Genomic DNA, 24,046 nt, shown 5'->3' with positions numbered 1-24,046 from the left:
CTCTGTGGGTCTCAGGTATGCTGCAACTGGTGTTAGGTATTACTGTCCATGGCCTGGTGACTAGCATTGTGACTGGTAGTGCATCGCCTAGTGCGTAGGGCTGTCCCCTGTGTGTTGTGTACGCCAATGGTGGTGTTGTTGCTGGCATTGACCAAGTGTATCCTTTGTCTCTTTCCCCCTCTTTTTGTTTTGTCACCATGTTCTTCTCTGCATTAGCATCATCTGACGGAGGAGCAGAGGCACCGGTGATGGAGGGAGTTGTATCCCACAGGGTCCAGGAGGCCGAATCCATGGACGATGAGGGCACCAATGGGACGGAGGGCAAGGGGAGCACCATGGCGGAGACTGGAGGGGACAGTTCTGAAAGTGATTCCTCCTCCGATGAAAGCTTCCTGGTGGTGGTGGACACCTCTGTGGCCACCCTGACTACAGGTACAGCCGCCACTGCCCGCACCAGCACCATCCTCCCAGCAGCCCCTCAGCGTGTTTCCCGTGCCCACTCACCCAGGAGGGTGGGCATCTCCTTCATCCCAGGCACCTCAGGCACTGCCCCAGTTAGCCCTGCTGCCCTGAGTGAGGAGGCTATTGACAGCCTGCGATCCAGGTCTGTTGGGCAGTCAACCATAGTGAATGCCATCCAGGGCCTGGCAGGGCATTAGCTACATAAAAATGCATTCCTGGAGGGCATTCACTCTGGCGTGGCAACCCAACATAGATCATTCCAGGCTCTGGCATCCTCCCCGATGGCAGCCATTGTCCCTGTCTCTAGCCTCCCCCCTCCAACTTCCTGTACCCAGTCCCATTCTCCTGAACCCCAACCTATCCGAAGCACACATTCAGACCAGCATGCACCCAAAACAACACACAGGAGTGGTTCAGGCAAACACAAGCACCATACATCATCCCACAGGCACTCATACAAACACCACACAGATGCAGAAATACTAACATCCACTGCCTCACTGTGTCCCCCTCCTCCTCATCGTCCACCTCCCTCCCAGTAGTGTCTACACTCACACCTGCATGCACTACATCCACAACCACTTCCTCCATCACTCCTATCAGTGCATGCCCCTCACTGGCAGTCACCACCCCAACATCCATGCACTCTTCCCCTGTGTCCTCTCCCACTGTGCCTGTGCCCCCTCCTCCCAAAGGACCCAAACGCAAGCACTCAGACACCCAACAGCTATCCACCTCACAACAGCATCTAGCCCATGCACCTGCATTCAAACACAGAACACAGACACCTCCTACAACCTCTTCTTCCACTCCCAAACCTTCACCCTCTTCCCACCCCAGTGTCCCTAGGAAGCTTTTACTCTCCACCCTTGACCTCTTCCCTACCCCTCCCCCATCCTTCGCTTCAGGCCAGGGTGAGCATTACCCAGGCCAGCACCTCAACCACCCAGTCCACGGCCACTGTAGTTTAGGCAGCTACTGCAGGTGTGAGACGCTCCAAGGAGACACCCATAAGCACTGGCAGTGTGCCTGTACCAGCTTCCAAGGGGAAGGGCAAGGAGGCATCACCAGCTGTCAAGGGCAAGGAGGCACCACCATACGGCAAGGGAAAGGAGGCACCACCAGCTGCCAAGGGCAAGGGACACCACCACACGGCAAGGAGGCACCACCAGCTGCCAAGGAGGCACCACCAGCTGCCAAGGGCAAAGAGCCTGCCTCTGCAGGCAGGATGGACAAGAGGCCTGGTGCTGTGAAAGGATCTGAGCCCCCACCACCAACCATGGTGCTTCAGCCGTCCGAGGCTGCAAGGGAAGGGACATATCCTCCCCCACCACTGGCTGCAACACCACCTGCGCCGCCATCAGCACCGCCACATGCACCACCACCAGCACCACTGGCACCAGCAGCAGCCCCAGTTGGCAGCCGTCCGAGGCTGCAGGGGAAGACCTGGAACCTCCCCCCACCACTGGCAGCACCGCCACCTGCACTGCCATCAGCACCGAACCCTGTACCGCCATCTGCACCACCACATGCACTGCCACCAGAACCACTGGCAGCCACAGCAGCCTCAGTGGGCAGCCTTCCGAGGCTGCAGGGGAAGGGCTGGAGCCTCCCCCACCACTGGCAGCACCAACACCAGCACCGGCACTGCCACCACTGTGCAGCTGTTGCCACCGGCAGATGGACTGTAGTCCTCCCTCTATGGAGTGTTGTGCATCCTGCCCAATGCAAATCATGTGGATATGACACACAGGTGAGAGACTGTGACCTTTCACACCCCAAGTGCTGTATCACAGGGCACAAAGCCCCCTCCAGAACCAGTGGGAGAAGGCATCCACTCACCCCCTCTTTGCCAGGATGAAGCACATTAGGCACAAGGCCCCCTCCAGAACCAGTGGAAGAAGGCATCCACTCACCCACTCCTTGCCAGGATAAAGTACACTGGACACAAAGCCTCCTCCAGAACCAGTGAAAGAAGGGATCTACTTGAGAGACTGTGGCTTTGCTCTCCCCAGGACCAAGCAGTGGGCAAACCACCCACTAGAGAGACTGTGGCCTTGCACCCCCCAGGACCAAGCAGTGTTCAAACCACCCACTAGAGAGACTGTGGTCTTGCACTCCCCAGGACCAAGGTGTAGGCAAGCCACCCACTAGAGAGATTGCGGCCTTGCACTCCCCAGGGCCAAGCAGTGGGCAAACCATCCACTAGAGAGACTGTGGCTTTGCACTCCCCAGGACATTGTACAGCGCATGTAGCCCCCTCCACGATCAGTGGTGTTGTACAATCTTCTGGCTGACGTGCCCCCATTCCCTTTCCCCCTGAGGTGCCTGTGTATTTTTGACCTGATGCCCCAGCAGTGTTCTCTCCGTGTTGATGCAGGAGTCAAGTGGGGCCTGGGCCTATGTGATATGGCCCTGTGGCCCACAGACATTATGGACTGGCCATTGTCCCTCCATTTGCATATCTGTAAATACTGTTTTGAATTTTGAGGACGTATTTATAATTTTGTATCTTATTACACTCACTTCAATCACTTCCTTTTGTCCTTGCATTATTCCTGAGGGGTACGGGGTGGATGTGTATTGTTGTTGGATCTGTTTGTGTGTATGTTGTTGGGGGTGGGGTTGTTGCATGTGTGTGTCACTCTCTGCCACCCCGTGTGCTAGGTGGCAGTACTCACCGTGGTCGTCGTCGCCGGCGTTGGTAATCCTGGTGTAGGAGGAGGGAGACCAGCATGGAGAAGATCTGCAGTTCAGGCTCCATGGCATTGTGGTTCTTCCTTGAGTCTCCAGATGTGAGTCCTTTGCCTTCTGTGTACTGTTTCCACCGTGCTTTTGTTGTCACCCCCCGGAAAAGGTGGCGGATATGCCAGTTGTAATAGTGTAGGCGGTACATTGCCTTCTGCCTGGCTGTTGGCAGTTACAGCTGCGGTGCTTGTTGCTACCGCTGTGACGGTCGGTGTGTTAAAGTGGCTGTCTGTGTTGGCGGTTTCTGCCGTAGTCATAATTCCATTTTTTTTTACCGCCGGCTTGTTGGCGGTATTACCGCCGCTTTATCACTGACCGCCAGGGTTGTAATGAGGGCCATAGGGGGTCATTCCGACTCCCGCCTGCCGCGGTCACCGCGCGGCCGGCGGGAGCCGCCAGAATACCGTTCCGCGGTCGAAAGACTCCTCCTTCAGGCCACCCGCCAGCCCAGCGGGAAAGAGGCTTCCACGATGAAAGACAGCGCAGCAGACAGTGAAATACATTTAGGGGCCCTCTTACGGGGGCCCCTGCAGTGCCCATGCCATTGGCATGGGCACTGCAGGGGCCCCCAGGGGCCCCGCGACCCCCCCTACCGCCATCCGGTTCCCGGCGGGAGAACCGCCGGGAACTGGATGGCGGTAGGGGGGGTCGGAATCCCCTCGGCGGCGCAGCTAGCTGCGCCGCCTTGGAGGATTCCAATGGGCGGAGGTACACTGGCGGGAGACCGCCAGTGTTGCCGGTCCGACCGCGGCTTTACCGCCGCGGTCGGAATGCCCATTGGAGCACCGCCGGCTTGTCGGCGGTGCTCCCGCGGTCCACCAACCCGGCGGTCATTGACCGCCGCGGTTGGAATGAGGGCCATAATCTCTACAAACGTCTGACATTGAGCTCTGATAAATTCCATATTCTGAGCACTAGTCAATTTGGATTTGGTCTTGTCAGTCAAAATCCTAGTGAATTCAACATGCAGCAAAATGTGACCACATGTTTACTGTCCTGTCTTTGGTCTGGGCATGCATTAACCACTTGTGCAAGTATGAATAAAGACTGATACTTTTGTTGTGGAGTAAGGTTGCTACTGATGCTAGAACATTGGAAAAGGCTTTTAAAGCAGATTTCAGGCCAAAAAGAAGGACCTCAAACTGGAAATTATGTAATAGGAAAGAAGATTTCAAGGATCTCCTATGAGCTAGAGAAATTTTTATATGAAAATAAGCATCCTTTAGATCCAGAGTTTGAGGACATTACCTTGGAACAATAAGTGGAATTATATAATTAAGGGTGTTCATTTTGAGGAAGATCATCATCTATACAAAGTGGTTTACTCCCTTCAGATTGCCGAGCAACAGGAAGCCTCCTTCAATTTTCAGCACTAAGAAGATGTTAGAATATACCACAAAACCTGGACCAGAGAAAAACCTTTCTTGTCTGACCTAGTCAGTGAACTGCTCTGCCTCCCATAGCTCCACCTGTAAGTAGAGCCCTTGTTCCTTTGAACTCCTGACAGAGGTCAAGAGTTTGAGGCCCTCCTTCACCCACAGGCTTCTGCCTGGACCTCATTCCTGGTTTATAGTGGGAGAGCTCTGCTCTTCTACTAGGCTGCCCTCTGCCTCTCTTCTCCTTTTTCCTACTATTCCTTTGTTTCACTCTTTGTGTGCTTTTCCTTCTGTGTCCTGTCCCTTTTGTGTTCCTTTTGTCTGTGTCTTTCTGCTTTCTGTCTCTTTTGTATTTCTTTTATCTTTTGCTTTCTGCGTTTCACTCTCTCCTTGTTCTTTTCCCCATTCACTCTGCTCTCTCTCCCTCACTCTCGCTCTCCCCCTCTCTCTCTCCCCTGCCGCAGCTGCCCCTGCGGCCCTACCCCCTCCTCTCTCTCGCACTGCATTCCCTCTGCTGCTGCCCCCTGTGCGGCTGCACTGCTGGCTTCGGCACCCCAAAGGCAAGCCAGTCTGCGATTGTCTGTGGCTGAACCGTGCCCAGCGCCGGAACCCCTGGTTCTCGCTCCCCCCACTGCCGTGACGCACGACACCATGTGCTATGACGCCATTACCCTCCAAGCGCTTAACGCCGGCCGTTCATGCACCTGCCACCCCATGCCTCACCCGCGGACCCTTCTCCTGTCGCAACTGCACCTTCACCAGACTCCATGCTAGCAACCCGCCCGCCAAAGCAGGACGCAATCATCTCAGATGCATCCTACTCAACACCCGTTCTGTCCACAAACATGCCATCATACTCTGGAACTTACTCAACTCAACCTCCAGACATCACCATCCAGACCAAGACCTGAATGATCCCCTCCTCAGCGCCCGACATCACCATATCCATCCCGGACGGCTACAAGATTATCCATATGGACCACACCAACAGACCAAGAGGAGGCGTTGTCATCGCCCACAGGAATACCCTCAGAATCATGATCATCACCGAAGACACCCTCAGCACCACTGAACACCTGCACTTCCAGATCAACACCAATCCAAACACCACCCTCAGAGGGACCCTCGTTTACAGACCCCCCGGACCCTGACAGCAGTTCAGCGACTCCATCACCGACATCAGCATGCACGCCCTCGTATCCACAGACTACATACTCCTTGGGGACCTGAACTTCCACCTTGAGAACACCAACGATATCAACTCCACCACCCTGCTTGCCAACCTAGCCAACCTCAGACTCAAGCAGCTCATCATGACACCACCCACTCTGCAGGACACATGCTCGACCCCATCTTCTCCGCCAGCAGACACGTCTCTCCTTCAGCCACACCACCGAACTCCACTGTACCTACCACCGCTGCATCCACTTCACCTTCAAGAAACACACCACCACCCGCAGGAAATTCCCCACCACAGATAGAACAAGGTCACCGAAGACCAGTTGACCGCCACCCTCTCCCGGAACCCACCAATCGACACCACTGACACGACACAGCCACCCGCAACCTCAGACAACCGATCGATAACTGTGCCAACACTTTCACCCCGATCAAGAAACCTTCAAACAGACGCACCAAAAGAAAGGCCTTCTGGTTCACCGCCGACCTCCAAGAGTCTAAGCAAACATGCCAAAGACTCGAGAAGAAGGGGCGCCAAGAACAGACACCGGACAACCACACAGCCTTCAAAAATGCTCTCCACAGACACCACCAACTCATCCGAACCGCCAAAAGAACCTCCTTCAAAGGACTCATCAACAACAATGCACACAGCTATAAGGAGCTCTTCATCATTGTGGAGGAACTCTCCAACCCCGGTTCCAACGTCAACGGCATCCCACCATCGCAAGACCTCTTCAACTTCCTAGCCACCTTCTTCTACCACAAGATCACAGACATCCATGACATCCTCAATACCCAGACTCCCGTCAACCACTGACACCACAGACTCACAGACCCCAGCCACACCAACCTCCTGCTCTCCTGTACCCACATCAATGACGACAACACCATCAAAATCATGAACACCATCCACTCTGGCTCACCATCCAACCCCTGCCCTCACCACATCTTCAACAAAGCGAGCTCTGTCAACGCACCCCAACTTGAAGATCATCAACAGCTCCTTCAGGACTGCCACCTTCCCGGAGAGCTGGAAACATGCCAAGTTCAATGCCCTCCTCAAGAAACCCAAGGCGGACCCAAGGGACCTCAAGAATATCCAGCCCATCTCCCTGCTCCCCTTCCTGGCAAAAGTCATAGAGAAGATTGTCAACAAACAACTGACCGACCCTCTTCCTTGAGGAGAACAACACTCTGGACTCATCCCAATACGGATTCTGCAGCAACCACAGCACTGAAACCGCCCTCATCGCTGCCACTGACGACATCAGGACCCTACTTTACTACGGCAAAACCGCGGCCCTCACCGTCCTGGACCTCCCAGCCGCCTTCAATACCGTCTGCCACCACACCCTACGCACACGTCTCAATGACGCAGGGATCCGTGACAGAGCCCTGGACCGGATCACCTCCTTCCTCACCGGCAGAACGTCCATTCCGCTCTGAAGCCACCAAAATCATCTGCGGCGTACCCCAGGGATTGTCGCTCAGCACAACCCTCTTTAACATTTACATGGCTCCGCTTGCAAACATCATCCTATCACACAACCTCAATATTGTCTCATTCGCTGATGATACGCAGCTGATACTACCCCTCACCAAGGACCCCGCCACCGCCAAAACCAACCTCCACAAAGGAATGAAGGCCATCGCCGAATGGATGAGGAACAGCTGCCTGAAACTGATCTCTGACTGAGGTCCTTAACCTTAGCTCCACCCCCTCCGCCTGGGATGACTCCTGGTGGCCTGCCACACTGGGAACCGCAACAACACCCACTGATCACGCACGCAACCTGGGGTTCAACCTGGACTCATCACTATCAATGACCCAGTAAGTTAACGCTGTCTCTTTCTCCTGCTTCAACACCCTCTGCATGCTTCGGAAGATCTACAAACAGGTCACCCAAGCCCTCGGATGCAGCAGACTGAACTACAGCAACGCTCTCTACGCAGGAACCACAGCGAAGCTCTAGAAAAGACTGCAACACATACAGAACACCCTGAACACCTCATCCTGGACATCCCCTGCCACAAACACATCACAGCCCACCTGAGAGACGTGCACTGGCTTCTCGTCAACAAGAGAATCACGTTCAAGCTCCTCACCCATGCTCACAAAGCACTGCACATCACCGGACCAGAATACCACAACCGACGACTCTGCTTCTACACCCGACCCGCCAGCTTCTCTCCACTGACCTTGCCCTCGCCGCCGTTTAACGCAGCCACAGAATGACTGCTGATGGCAGATCCTTCTCTCACCTCGCCACCAAGACTCTTCCTGTCTGCCTGTGACAGACACAGGACCTGCTTACCTTCAGGAGACACCTCAAGTTCTGGCTATTTGGGCAGTGGCAGTACTCCCCCTCCTCCTCAGCAGCTTGAGACCCTCATGGGTGAGTAGTGAGATTTCCAAATGCTATGATTGATTGATTGTCTAACAAGGTCTGAATACCTTTTTGAAGAGCCTCTTACTTGTCTAGTGATTGAGACCATTGGGTCTTCAATTCATAGGAATATGAAAGCAGAGATGAAGATCTGATTTTGTAACTTTATCAAACTATCTCGAGCACCGAAGAACCTGAGATTAGCTAATGCTAGTAATGAAGGGAACTTTGCATTCTGTCCCAAACAAGATCCTATGCCTGATGATTGAAACAGTCAGGAATGATGCATGGTTTTTGCAAGAGGTTTGTGGGCCTGTTTTATGGTATGCTGGGCAGGGTTTTACTGTTGATTTCCCTAATATTGAAACAAACATTGCCTGCAGGAAGCATAAATCCATGCACTAATCCATACCTTGCAGAACACTGGTACAGTGTGACTTTACAAATTCAAAACTGCCCTGCTTGGAAACATGGACAACTTTTTGGCTATCCAACCAACTTACGGAGGACATTTTTATTTTGGTGACAAGTCCTATTTCTGTCCCAGCCTGACCCTGGTGTCAACATCTATACTGAGCTCTCTTAGAAGATCCAGAGGCCTCTGAAACTTTTGTTCCTTCAGTAAATGGTAAAACATGTTTCTTATTCTTAAGTGACTAATGGGCTAAATCAGCCAACCAGGAACTAAATAAATGTTGGCTTGCGAAAGCGTAGCAATGAACGGAAGACTTTTGTAGACCCTTTCCCTTCCAATAAATTGTCCATATGCTATGACATCCATTGTTAATGGCTCGACATGAAATAGCTGTGGCACAAAAAGATGCATCAGGCAAAAAAATTAGCTTGAAATTCTATTTTAACAAGGTGGTTATTTCATCACATAGGCCCAGGCCCCACTTTACTCCTGCATCAACACGGAGAGAACACTGCTGGGGCATCAGGTCAAAAATACACAGGCACCTCAGGGGGAAAGGGAATGGGGGCACCTCAGCCAGAAGATGGTACAACGCCACTGGTCGTGGAGGGAGCTACATGCCCTGTACAATGTCCTGCTAAAATGTGGGAGATAATGCATCACATTCTCCTACTAATCTCTGTGCAGCATAGGAAGAGTACATGGAAGCTTTCAGACAAAGATTTAAGCTAGACCGGGCACTACAGAAGGCTCCATCTACCTTCTTATCTATTAGATCTAGAGGTAAGACATTTTCCACCACCACTGAGGAATTACTTGCATCTTTAGATAGCACAGAATCTTCTATCAACTTTTGAGGAAGATCTTCATCATCCACAGGATGCATTAGAGTTGAATAGTTTATATTGAAAATTTATGACAAGTCAAGTAGGCCTGATCATTGTGAAACGTATATGTTAAAGACAAACAGCTTTTATGGATAGATTGTTACTAAACTGTGATAAAGCCTGTAGGCAGGCATTTTGTTACTTTGAATCTCGCAGATTACTGTAGGAAGTAAGGGGTTAGTGCCATTTATCCACCTGACCAAACCATGGGGATGGACGATTTGCACTATGGTAATCATTATTTGGCTTTTCTAGTAGGGATTTTGTATTGTGCTTTCACCTTTCTTGTGGACATGTGTGTAATTTTGTTGCTATATGCCTGAAAGTTGTCTTGTGGGGAAGCTTTGGAACCAACACAGTAGGTGTGTGTTTATTATGGAACAAGCCAATGATAAAAGTAATAGGCTTAACTGTTTATGTTGGAAAAGTATGATGAAAGCAGTAAGCCTGATATAATGATTGTGAAATGCAGAAATTATGTCAATAGGTAGTCAAGGGCAAATTGTTATTATTCTATATGAAAGCCTACAGATAGGTTTTTTACACAGAATCTCACAGATCACCATAGTAGGCTACTATTTTGGTGCTGATTACCCCCTCAGACAAGTCGTGGGTATAGAAGAATTGTGCCCTGAGAATCCTTCTTAGGTTATCTTAAGAGAGATAGTAGTGGCTTTGCCAACTGTAACTTTGTATCCTATGTAATTTTATGACTGTATGCCAGATTGTTGTCTTCTGGGAAAGGTTATGCTCAGTATAGAAGGCCTCAATTGGTAATGGTAATACAGCATTGATAACAACTATATGCCGGATTGGTGCACTAGGAAAAATTATTTATGTTGCCATAGGTTTGATCTGTTCGTTTGTTAAACATGTTAGACTTGATATATTAATTATGAAAAGCATATGTTACTATCAACCGCAAATAAGGGTGGATTAGGGTGGATTTTTATTTCTCTGTAATAAAAACTACAAGTAGGTATTTTTGTACACAAAATGACAAATTACCTTTGTTGGGAATGCTTTTGGTGTTGGTTACTTCCTCTCATAAACCCTCAGAAGATCATTTGCATAAATCTTGGTATAATCTCTTTGTAGATGTCTGCCTGGATCGTATTTTTTTAAAAAAAAGTAGTATATTAATCTTACATCCATATATAAATAAATACATATCCATTTAGATTCATAGAGGGCCTTTGGGTCCACCATGTTCTGCTATTGGTCTGTCATATATACTCTGATTCTATTCATGGCAGTGAACTGCATGGTGTGATGGTTCAGTCATTTGCTCTTTGGCCATATCAATCATGGCATTTTCTGATCATGTATGTACATCCATCTAGAATGAGGGGGCTTCAATATCAGGTCTGGTTGGCCAGTCCTTTAGTTTTGAATTTTCTCCTTTTATAGTTCTCCTTCCATTTCTCTGCTTTCCCTCATTTTATTCTAACTCCTAAGCGGATATTACATTGATCCAGGCAGTGCTATTGGTTGTTTGCTTGTTGCTCACTTAATCTTAAGTGCCCCACCTAACACGTGGCCATTTCCTATAAGCCAGGAGACCATTATGGAATGCTGTTGTCAAGGGGTGTAACTTAGTTAGTGAGATTCGTACGGGAAGTTGATCTCAAATTCCCCAACTGACAAACCAGTGGGCTGCATGGTGGAGAGGTAAAGATGACCAAGGTCGATACTGATTTACATTAGGTGGGCCATTGTCCAGAATGTATCAGTGGGGGAAAAACGATGGGTTGGAATGCTAGCCTGAGCGATTGCCACTGGTTAGACTATTAGCAAGCATTTATTCCATCACCTTTAGGATGTTTGATTGTCAGTATTATGCCTGGAAACTTGAGTCTGGTGACTAGTGCAGATTTCAAAGCCTTCTACTGGCAATGTTAGTGAAGTCTAAAACTTTAAATTTGCGCCCATTCAAGTAGTGCGTCTATGGGTGAAGATGTACTATTTCTTTGGTAAACCAGTCAATACATGTCAAATTTAGACAGAATATTGGAAAAAGAAATATTGTGGGTGAAAATATCACGCCAAGAGTATTGGGGGGCACAAATATTGTGCAAGTAAGTTGCTATAGGCAAAATTGTACTATATATAGCTCCACATATACTAACCTTGATGATATACATATCTTCAAGGTACGTAGCTGTGGAGTTAAGAATAGTAAATCTATTGTTACCTATTTGCAATTACTGTCTCAATATTTTGGTCCTCAATACTTTTGACACAATAATATATGTATAATGCACTTAAAAAACAAAGGTTACAGGTGCATTATAGTTAGGTTCTGAATTTACTCACACAAAACCAGAAGAATTCAGCAGTTTTAGATAGAGTTATTTCAAGTAAATATAACTAGCAGCCTAAGGTAACTATAACTCGTGCCCCTGCCATGCACAGTTTTTTCTTCAATAATTTGACTGCTAATGTTTCATTGATATTTGATTGATGTTATATAAGTTGTCATAAGTGCTGTAATATTTGGAGTAATTAGCGATGTATGGAAAGGGAACGAGTTATAGTTACCTTAGGCTGTGAGTTATAGTAACTTGAAATAACTTTAACTAAAACTGCTGAAGATCTCTAGTTTTGTATGAGTAAATTCAGAAAATAACTATAATGTCCCAGTAACCTTTGATTTTTTAAGTGAATTTCTAATTTTCTTTTAATTATATTTCTTAACTACAACATCCTTGTAACCTTTGTTTTTTTTCAGTGAATTGCTATGGTGTTTTTTATGTTAATCCAACCACCACTGCGCACTGTCCTTGGCTGTGTATGGCAGGTGTGGAACTCCCTGTGGCAAACCCCCTTAACCACTCAACGCCATACTGTGCCTGGACTTTGGCAATGCACAGCTAGTCTTGGCCGCAGGGCCTGTGTGAGAGGACGGCTCTGACTATCTGATTTGCCCTGATTTTTTGTTTTTGGGATCACCTGGTGTTTGACTTGTTACTGTGAGGGAGCCTCATAATTTGGGGCTCACACATAGTAACCTCATAGTAACATGCACTGTGTGTGTTTACCGCTGGTGCTGCTTCATTAAGCAAAGGTTGCTGTGACACAGCAAGGGTAGGAGGCCTAGGGCTGGCCACACCTGATCACATGAGCACACATGTGTGCACCCATGTGAGAGATGTGCAGGGAGGATTTGTGACGTGCGCAGCCCCAGAACTGATTTTTGGTAGCCTGGCGCAGAAGGAACCTTGCAGAGTGGGTAGTGACACAGAGTAGGCCTTATGAGATAGGTGTACACATTTGAGGGATAGTCAGTGTGCTTTACTGTTTTCACTGTAATGACAAATCGTTATAAGCCAGTGGGAAAGACTGGCCTAGGGCTCAACTTCAGTTCCCCAGGGTCCACAGACTCCAGAGTCGCACCAATGCACACTGTAACCTGTATGAAAATAACAATGTAGTAGGTTACAAAAGCATATCTATACAACTTATGGGTCATCCAGGAATGTCATCTTTCTCTGACTCAGCTCAAGATAAGGACGCACTATTGCTCTGTCCAGCTGCAGCTGCAGGAGCTGGGCCTTCCATTAATCAGCCAGCTATCATTATGTGCCAGGAAGCAGGCCTGAGGGGCCCTTGAAGGAATGTCAGGGAGGAGGGGCACTAACTCCTGAACAACGCCATTTGAGCTATCCCGGAAGACTGTGTAGGAAGGTTGGGACAGAGGCAGAGAAGTGAGGTGCCTTATCTGGATAGGCCAGAGAGCAGCCCTGCTGAACACTTTCACCCCCACTTAAAAGGTCCTACACAGGAGAAGGCTCCGTGTCTTGGCTGTGCTTTTCTGCAGGACACTGGGACTGAAGATGGGCGTCATGGACAGTGGGAAGGAAGAACACCCTGACTGCCCACTGGGGCAAGGATATTGCTCCTGAATGACTTCAGACCCAGAGAGGTGCATGCCAGGGCCAGGTAAGCTGGACCCTTACACCCCCTGAGGATCAGTTGGGGAAAAGACTGGGATCTGGCACAAGGAGAAAGTGGAGCCCAGAAGAAAGGAAGGCACCAAAAAAAAGGATGGCACAGAGAGTTAGTAGGACTCGATCCCTAACATAGTTGGTGGGGCTTTGAGGCCAGGAGGCCTGAAGAAGATGCTCTTGGTGGCAAGGTACAGGAGTGAAATGACACCAAAATCATCCAAAACAGCTGTGTAATGGCTGCCAGAAGGTATACAACCTTTGACCTTTCTGGAGCGAGCAGTGAAGTGGCAGGGGTTCTGCTGCTGCTCTTGACTGTGCCTCTGGGGTGGGCCAGGGCCCTGGGGCTGCCCCTGCACAGAAAGGAGCCAGAGGGTGCAGTCGTGCATCCCCTGCAGATCATGCAGTTGTGAGGGAGCACCGTTGCACTCCCTCAAAGGTGAGGGAGAGGGGCCCGGACCCTATCCCAGGGCTACACAAGGAAGTAAAGCTGGGGGGTGCTGACCCACCCTGTGAAGATGGGCAGAGGGGCTCTGGACCCCATCCCAGGACCCCACAAGGAAGAAAAGATAGGGAGAACCGGCATGCTCCCCGCAAAGATGTGGGCAGGACTGCATGTCCGAAGCATGGCAGGGGAATGCTGTCCCGCTCCCGTTAGACTGCTGGAAGGGTGCCAAAACCCAAAGTGAAGATGGCCACTGGCTGTGGGCAGGGCCAGGTCCTGAAGAGGGAGTCAGGGAGTGCCGTCACTTTCCCTGTGAAGAACGAAGCCCCCCCCCCCCAAAGAAGGCAAGCCACGAGATGCTGTCACGCCCCGATGAAGATGGCCACTAGCTGTGAGCAGGCCCAGCGGCTGAAGAGGAAGTCGGGAGTAGTGTTGTGCTCCCTTTGAAGAAGGATGTGGCCCCGGACCCCATCCCGGGGCCCCCAGTGGCCAGAGAAGAAAAGGGGGTGCCGCCATACTAAATATGACCTTCCTACTCCTTTCAGATCCGCAGCTACCACTCAAACAATGTATGAGGGCAGCCCCCTGCTAGCCTTTGAAGGGAGCAGGCCTCCACGCAGTGTAATAACGAATTTAGGATTTTTACACTACCAGGACATGCATACTACACAGGTACATGTCCTTTTACCTACACAGCACCCTTCCCTAGGGGTTACCCAGGGCACACCTTAGGGGTAGCTTATATGTAGAAAAAAGGGAGTTTTAGGCTTGGCAAGTACTTTTTAATGCCAAGTCGAATTGGCAGTGAAACTGCACACACAGGCCTTGCAATGGCAGGCCTGAAACAAGGTTCAGGGGCTACTTAAGTGGGTGGCACAATCAGTGCTGCAGGCCCACTAGTAGCTTTTAATCTACAGGCCCTGGGCACATATAGTGCACTCTACTAGGGACATATAATTAAATCAAATAGCCCAATCGGATATGATCCAATGTTACCATGTTTAAAGGGAGAGAGCATATGCCCTTTAGCACTGGTTAGCAGTAGTAATGTGTGCAGAGTCTAAAAACCAGCAAAAACAGTATCTCAAAAGTGGAGGGAGGCAGGCAAAATGTTACGGGTGACCACCCTAAGACTGTCAGGTCTAACAGTGGGTAATAAATATACTTTTACTTTATCAAAAGGAAAAGCACAGACAGGACAATCATTTATTGAGTGTTATTTTTGTGTGCTCATGAATGGGGATTACTGGCCCACACCACCTCCCTTAAGTAAGCCTTGGACTACTCTGCAACTCTACTCTATGAGAGTCAAGCACTACAATGGGGAGTTTGGTTCCCAGTGGTGGCCGATTACGGCCACACAACTAATGACCCACCCTCCAACAGCCTGTTTCTCTGAATGTGAGAATAGTTGTGAGAGGGTGTCTTTTGGGTGTAAGAGTGGCTATGAGATTCTCTGTCTGGGTGTGAGAGTGGGTGTGGAAGAGTCTATGTGGGTTTGAGAGTGGGTGTGACAGTGTCTGATTGTGCTCCAATAGATGAAAGATGTGTTCACCTCCACAAATGATTTCAGATCATTTTTCATTATGGAATTGCAGAGTAAACACATTTGCTTCGCCTTAGCCAAGCTCAGGAGTTAGGATCATTTGTCCTTTCCAGAAGTGGAGCTTCAACTGAGACACCTGCTACATGTATTTATATTTGTAAGTACTTTCTACTGAGGTTTAATTTCTGTGAAATGAGTGTCATGGACAGAAGGAAAGCTCACCTGCTTCTTTATCCAACAAGAGTCCACAGTTAAAATGTCTATTTATCTATCCAACTGGCGAACTTTCTATTGGTAAGTTAGTAAGTGCTACCTCATTGGGTAAATGTCCAGTATGGGTAGGGGTCAGCCCGATCCCCCGTCCCCCTGCTGATTTCAGTCACAGGGATCCTATTCCGGAGAGGGTGTCTTGCTGCTCTTATCTCTGGGTTGATATCAACCCCAGGTACCCTATCCCCTGGGGCCCGGCCTTCAATAAATGGAGGAGAAGAAATGTGGACCCTCTCCCTCAGCTGATTTCGGCCCGGGACCACATCCCCAGGGGCATGACCTTAATATATTTTTATTTTTTGGGGGGAGGAGGGCCACAAGGCCCCCATCCCCCAGATGATCTTGGCCCTTGGGACGCCATCCCCCGGGGCCTGGCCATCTGTCCTGGTTGCTCCGCAGAGCACACAGTCTACAGTAGGACCTCAGGGAGGGCCTGAAGGCCCGCACGGACCCAGCCGGCTCCCCACCTCTTACAGGAGCCGGTATTGCTTTTTTAGAAAGGGAGCTGCTAAACATGCAGCCCCCTGTCTGCAAAAGCAATTGTTTTCTCTGTTTCCCTGCCTGCATGTCTGCGAGCAGGGAAACAGAGAAAACCTCAGCTTCCAGTGTAGGATGCTGGCCTGGTGTGTAGTGGGTACCTATGGTACTTACACCTTAAACCAGGTCCAGGGTGGTGTAGGGTGTACCTAACCTAACTAAGCTATAGTCTCTCAGAAAAGAAGATTAGAGACTGGATTCCTGAACTAGTTACTATGTATTTTCTCTAGGTATAGAGTAATCTTTCCTTTGGAAAGCACCAGATGACAGAGTGATAAGCCAATTGCAAGTACTTATCCCACCGCTGCACCACAAATGTAGGATGCTGGCTGGGTGTATAGTGGGTACCTATGGTACTTACACCTTATACCAGGTCCAGTTATCCCTTATTAATGTAGTGTAGGCAGTGTCTAGAAGCCAGGCTCTCTAGAGGTAGCTGTGGATGAGCTCCTTGTTATCTAGGAGACATGCAAAGCACCTGCAATACCGCTGTAGTCACACAGTACTCACACACATGAAAGAAAATATTCTGTGTTACAAAAATAAAGGTACTTTATTTTGGTGACACTAATACCAAAAATACCATAGAGACTATACCCCCTTAGAAGGTAAGTAATACACAAATTGTATACACTAGTATGCAGAAATAGCCCTAAAAACAGTTAGAAAACAGCGCAATTAGTGAAAATCACAATAGTTATAAATGGACCTCGGGGGAGCACAAACCATATACTAAGAAAGTGGAATGCAAAAGTAGGTCTACCACCTAGGCAAGTGTAGTGTGTAGAGGGGAGCTGGGAGTGCTAGAAAACCACAAAGGTAAGTACTAAAACACATCCCAGTGACCAGGAAAGCAGGAGTAAAACACAGTAACTTTCCCAGAACACACACAGAAATGAGAACAAGAATTATGCAAAACCCAGAAGAGACTGCAAGACACAAACAGTGGATTCATGGACAAGAAGACCTGTGGAAGAAGGAGACCAAGTCCAAGAAGCACAGAAGAGTCCAGGAAGAACAGGAGCCCCTGCTAACCCGGATGAAGGTGCAAAAGGATCACCACCTGTGAAGTAGGAAAGTCAGTACTGCATCCAATAGGAGGAAATCGGGTTCCTGGAGGGTGCAAGTGATGTCCCACGCCAGATGGAGGATTGCAGTCGGGTTTGCGTCATCGGAGTCTGCCAACAAGCCTTGGCACATGCAAAGCTTGTGTTATCGGAAAAAAGGCGCTGCCTGGAACCAGGAAGGACCAGGTGGACTCTACCCAGGAGGAGGAGCCAAAGGGGGCCCTCAGCAACTCAGAAGGCCCACAGAAGGCCAGACAGCATACACAGGAGTCCCACAGCACAGGGACAAGAAAGTTGCACAAGAGGCCCATACAGCACTACTCACACGTCGCTGAAGAACCACGCAGGAAGCTGTGCGCCGCAGGATGGAGTACTGGGGGATGGAGCTCCAAGATGCATGAAGGACGCCAACAAGCCTTGGTAGCTACAAAACATGCAGTGCACGAGGGTACGGTCTTGCGTGGGGAGGCAAGCTCTTACCTCCACCAAAGTTGGACAGTTGGAATAGAGGTCCTTCAAGACCACTTCAGTCCACCACCAATGACGCAGGATCCATGCAGCTCAGCGGGAGAGGAGATCCACGCAGCCAGTCATAATTGCAGTTGGTGCCTGCAACATCAGGGGAGTGGCAGAAGGCATCTTGCTTCTTTTTTGCAACTTGTAGAGTCCCTGGAGGGTCCAGATGCAGTTTCTTCAGTGAAAAGTCAAAGTGGAGGATTGAGAGGATTCCTGCTTGAGCTCTTGCAATCCAAATCTGAGGAACCACTCAAAGAAGAGACCCTGAATAGTCCTGAAAGGGGGATTGGTCAGCTAACCAGGTAAGCACCTATCAGGGGAGGACTCTGATGTCACCTGCTGGCACTCGGCACTCAGATGCTCCCAGAGTTCCCTGCCAACCTTGAATCCAAGATGGCAAAACCCAGGGACCCTCTGGAGGAGCTCTGAGCACCATCCCTGGGGTGGTGATGGACAGGAGAATGGTCACTCCCCTTTCCTTTGTCCATTTGTGCACCAGAGCAGGGACTGGGTTCCCTGAACAAGTGTAGACTGGTTTGTGCATGGAGGGCACCAAATGTGCCCTTCAAAGTATTTCCAGTGGCTTGGGGAGGCTACCTCTTCCATGCCTGTAACACCTATTTCCAAAGGGAGAGGGTGTAACACCTCTCTCCCAAAGGAAATCCTTTGTTCTGCCTTCCTGGGCTTGAGCTTTTCAAGCAACAGGAGGGCAGAAACTTGTCTGTGAGGTGGCAGCAGCTGGGTCGGCTTGGCAAACCTCAGAAGGCTGAAATGGCAATACTGGAGGTCCTCTAAAGAGCCCCCAGAGTGCATGGGATCATACAACCAATGCTTGCAAAAGCATTGGGCTATGATTCCAACATGATTGATACAAACACACCTATGTTCGGAGTTACCATTATGTAGCTGGACATAGGTAGATACCTATGTCCAGCACACGTGTAAAATGGCATCCCCGGACTCACGAAGTTTGGGAAAATGGTCCTGGAGGTCATAGGGGCATGTCTGCTAGTGCAGGGTTTCCCTTACACACAGGTACTTTGCACCCTGCCTACAGGGCTGGAGGGACTGCTATAGGGGTGACTTATAAGTTACCTGGTGCAGTGTAAATGGAAGTGAAAGGGTTCCTGCACCTGTTTACGTAGGCTGCAATGGCAGTTCTGCAGAAGTCTTTGCATGAGCTCCCTATGGGTGGCAAAATATATGCTGCAGCCCATAGGGATCCCCTGGTACCCCAATGCCCTGGGTACCTAGGTATCATATACTGGGGACTTATAAGGGGCCACCAGTATGCCAACTGTGAGTGAAATACAGAGTTCTGCGAGAGAGACCATAATCACCAGGGTCCTGGTTAGCAGGATCCCAGTGAACACAGTCAAGCACACTGACATCACGTAGAAAATGGGGGTAGCCATGCCAAGAAGTAGGGTACTTTCCCACATCCAGCAAGCATGATTTGTTTGACAGCTTTGGCTTGCTGGAAATGGAATGTTTGCTCTGACTTGGCAGGAGCTGCCCAAGTACCTGCCAAATCAGAGCAAACAGCTATATCCCGGGGACGGGAACCCAGGGACATAGCAGGAGCAGGCCCTCCAAGATAGGACTCTTACTAAGAATCTAAAAAAACAATATTGAGCATCAGTATGGGATCTCCTCCTGTGCTCCTTTGTATTACCCTGATTTTTTGGTGAATATACTTTCCATAAGTTTGTGCACAACTGATATGTTAGTTATTATTTATTTATCATATTAGCGTTTGAAATACTATGAAATGTTGTATCCTTTCTTTTGGAAAATAATGTGTGTGTGTGTTTTTTTTTTTAACTGACTACATGTCCCACAATGCACTAGGGTGGACAGTTGGAAGTAGACTATAAATAAGAGATATGGAAAAAATACTTCTACACTCTGAACAGGACCGGGAGGTAGCAACGCGTTGGTGATGGTTGGTGAAGTTTATGACTGCAATTAAAGAGTATAAAAACTCTCCTGGAGTGCAGCATTACAATTGGTAACAGTTGTTTTGTTTCAAATATAGTTCAGAGGAAAAGGTGCATTCCTCATGTCTGCACCAGCATGAAATGCGCACCCCAATGCGGACTGTATTATTATATATATATATAAATATATATATATATATATATATAAATAATAATAAACTACATCTATCATGTGCATTATAGAAATGAAACTTCATATTACAGCCATTGCACTTTTAGCATGTCACTTTATTAAATATATGACAATTAATGACATTACCTCATCAAATTTAAATTATATACATACTCATGCCATTGCTATCACACTTTCAGCATGTCTCACTTTATTAAATAAATGATAATTAATAACAGAACCTCATCAAATTCAAATTATATCCATACCCGTACCATCACACTTTAGCATCTGGCACTTTACCATGTTGAAGTAGCACATAACTGATTTATGAGATGAACATTACCATATCATAGATATTTATGATGTAGTATTCACTTTAGCACATGTCACTTTAATGATGGAATTACATTTTAGCACACAACACTTTATTAAGTATGGAAGAATTTAGTAATACCTTCTTAAGTGATAATTATTTTATTAGATCTCAACCCCTTAGTTGCTGGGCCTTTTCCCCCAGTGCTGAGCTCTTCTTCAGCTATTTGGGGTAGTTCGGGCAAAGGCCCCCCCATAACTTTTTGTCCACATAACCTAAATGTGCATCCTTTTTTTCCAACATTCTGGGGATTGTAATGGTACCTAAAGTTTGTGGGGTCCCAAGAGGAGACCACGATATTAGCCAAAATACAACTTAAATTTGTTTTTTTTGTAAAAGTGGGAAAAAAGTGCTGCAGAAGAAAGCATCTGTTTTTTCCTTGCAGATGTTATCAACAAAGGGTTTACAGTGCTAAAATCAACATCTTCCCAGCTTTCAGGAACAGACAGACTTGAATGAGGAAACCAAATGTTTCAACAAAGTTTTGGCAATTTACTGGAACATACCTCGTTTTTACCATTTTTGTGCTTTCAGCCTCCTGTCAGTTTGTGACACAAATGTGTGTGAAACCTATGGTGGATCCTGGACAGCTAATCATTTCTAGAAGGTAAACAAAATTCTAAATTTAGCAGGGGGGCATTTGTGTGGATCCTTCAAGAGTTTCCTACAGAAAGTGGCAGTTGAAATTAATAAATATTGAAATTGAGCTAAAAAAACAGCCATTTTGTCTACATTTTCCTTCTGTACATTTTTCCAGCCACAGGAGATTTTTAAAAGCAATATGCTGTTATGTCTGATGGACACTTCTGGTTGCGGGAATATATAGGTTTTGTAGGTTTGTCAAGAACCAAAGGTACTCAGAGCCAATAAATGAGCTGCATCTGACAATGGGTTTTCATTGTATACCGGGTATGCAGCAATTCATTTGGTAAAATATAAAGAGTGAAAAATGGCTATCAAGGAAACCCATGTATTTCCAAAATGGGCAAGAGATAGGGATTTTAGAAGCAACAGTTATTTGCACAAATCTGAATTTGGGGGTTCCCATACTAGCATGTGAATTACAGGTCATTTCTCAAAATGACTTCTTTCTTGCACAGTATTACATTTGGAAGGCAAAAATGTAGAGAAGGACAATTGACAATATCACTTGTTCTTCTATTCTGTGTTCCCACAAGTCTTCTGATAAAAATGGTACTTCATCTGTGTGGATAAGCCTAGTGCCCGTGACAGGAAATGCTCCAAAACTCAACATGGACACATCACATTTTTCCATTGAAAATTGGAGTGTTTTTTGCAAAGTCCCCAGCAGTGGATTGTGAGCTGTAGCTCAGCGACACCTAGGGAAAGCTAGCAAACCTGCACATGTTTGCAAAGTAGACACCTAGGGGAATCCAGGATGGGGTGACTCGTGGGGCTCTCACTGGGTTCTGTTACCCAGAATCCTTTTCAAACCTCAAGATTTGGCTAAAAACACTTTTTCCTCAAATTTCAGTGCTGAAAAGTTCTGGAATCTGAGGGGCGCCACATACTTCCTTGCACCCAGCGTTCTGCCAAGTCTCCAAATAAAACTGTACCTCACTTGTGTGGGTAGCACTAGTGCCCATGACAGGAAATCCCCAAAACATACTGTGACGATAATGACAACTGAGTTGAGGGTACTAATTAGTCCTGGAATCTGGAACCATTTAGAGAAACCTCCCAAACCCCGACATTTCTAATAAATAGACACCTAGGGGAGTCCATGGAGGTGTGGCATATGTGAATTACCCAAAGTTGTTTTACCCAGGTTTAAAACCCTGCAAAGGTGAAACGTTGAATAAAAACAGTATTTATCCTTATATTTCTGTGAAGTAAACTACAGGAATATGCATGGATCCACAAACATCTCACCACCTAGCGTTCCCCAACTTGTTTTGATAAGTACCCTACCCCACTGGTGTGCCTGGGCCTAGTGTCCGTGACAGGAATGGATCACACAAGGGCCAATGGTAGTCCTTGCATGAGGGCTACTGTTGACCCTGGAGTGATCCATTCCTGACGCGGTCACTAAGCACAGGCACTCAAGTGGGGTTGTGTTTTTATCAGGACAAGTGGGGAAACACTGTGTGGTAGGAATTTTGTGGATCCCTGCACTTTCCTGTTATTTACGTGGTGAAAAAGCAAGGAAAATAGTGTTTTCATCAATGTTTCACCTTTGCAGGGTATTCTGGGGTAGAAAACTTTGTGGAATCCACACATGCCACAGCTACATGGACTGGCCTGGGAATCTAGTTTTCAGACAGAAATGTCTCGATTTGGTAGGTTTACCTATATGGCCACTGAGCTCAGGACCAAGGACACAGGTGACCATCTTACACAACCAGGCTGTTTTGTGATAGGTAATTTTGATGTCTCCACAATACGTTTTGGGCACTTCCCTGCTGCGGTCACTTGCCCACCCACACAAGTGAGCCAACATTTTTCTCTGGACACTTAGGGGAATGCTGGGTGGTAGAAAATGTGTGGTTGCCTGCAGATTCCAGGACTTTCCTTCACAGAAATGCAAGGAACATGTGCTTTTTAAGCAAAGTTTGTGATTTCAAGGGGAATCTGGGTGAAGGAAAACTGGTGAGACTCACGTAAGTCCTGCACCCTTGGCCTCCCCGGTACCAGTACTTTAAAGTTAATCCATCACTCATACTGGTTTGTTTTAGCACCTCCAGAAATTATGGTTTCAAAGCATGAATACTTCTCAAAGTATCTGAATATTGGAAACAATCCTTCTGAAGGTGAGCCATAAAGCCACATCATAGCATCAACCGCTTTATGGTCAATTCACACACATTTCACAACACTTCCATACCGCCGGCTGCAAGCCCAATCCAACCAATCACTGCACTCACATCAACTTACTGCTGCCAGCCAAGGGCCCATCACATTCATATGCCACAGGATGGAAGATGTTTGACTACATTTTACCACCTGTCAAGTAACTGTCTTCTTCTTCCTGAACATTACCGAAGGCATGCGTAAGGAACCTTAATTAATAGCTCCTATGACAGCCACATGAGGGTCAGGAAGACATGTTTTTCATGCGCCTTTAGCACACATACTGTGCTAAATCCAACTCCTTCCAGTTTGTGTCAATGCAAGTTGGGGGTTTCTGATTATTCCTTGGGAGGTCTGTTTCTGGAACTGAGTGAGCATATCTGCCTTTGAAACTAAGACAGACATTCTGGGGAATTTTTTCAAAATTTCCTAGAGAGAACCTCATAAACTATGAAGAAGGGTAGTGTTTGTCAAACAGGGTAGTCCGTGAGAACGTAGCATATGTCCCAGCCACCATTATGTGCAGTGCTGTGAATGTAATGTACCCATTATACAGCAAATTGAACATCTACTAAGTTCTGATGGAGGATGAGCAAGGCAAGCAGGTCAAACACTGACCCACATGTGTCATTGTCCTTCAGTGCCAGGGTGGCACCAATGGGTTTGAATCCACAGGTGTAGATGATGTGCATCTGTGCTACCTTTAATATCTGCCTTCTACTGTGCAATATCCCTATGGAAGCACACCTACAATAAGCTTTTTTTACCCGTTCATGTCTCTATCCTGATCAGAGTCCTGACTAATTCTTTATAATTGTCAAGTGAGCCTATACTAATGCCTTCTGCCATTAGCTACTTGAAGCTCAAGAAAACATGTCTTTCATGCACCATCAGCGCACTTATTGTTCTAAATCCAACTCCTTCCAGTTTATAGATGCAAGTTGGGCGTGTCTGAGTATGCC

Source organism: Pleurodeles waltl, chromosome 2_2, assembly GCF_031143425.1.
Source record: "Pleurodeles waltl isolate 20211129_DDA chromosome 2_2, aPleWal1.hap1.20221129, whole genome shotgun sequence".
Classification (NCBI taxonomy): domain Eukaryota; kingdom Metazoa; phylum Chordata; class Amphibia; order Caudata; family Salamandridae; genus Pleurodeles; species Pleurodeles waltl.
The sequence above is the reverse complement of the archived record's forward strand: the minus strand, read 5'-3'. Positions refer to the sequence as shown.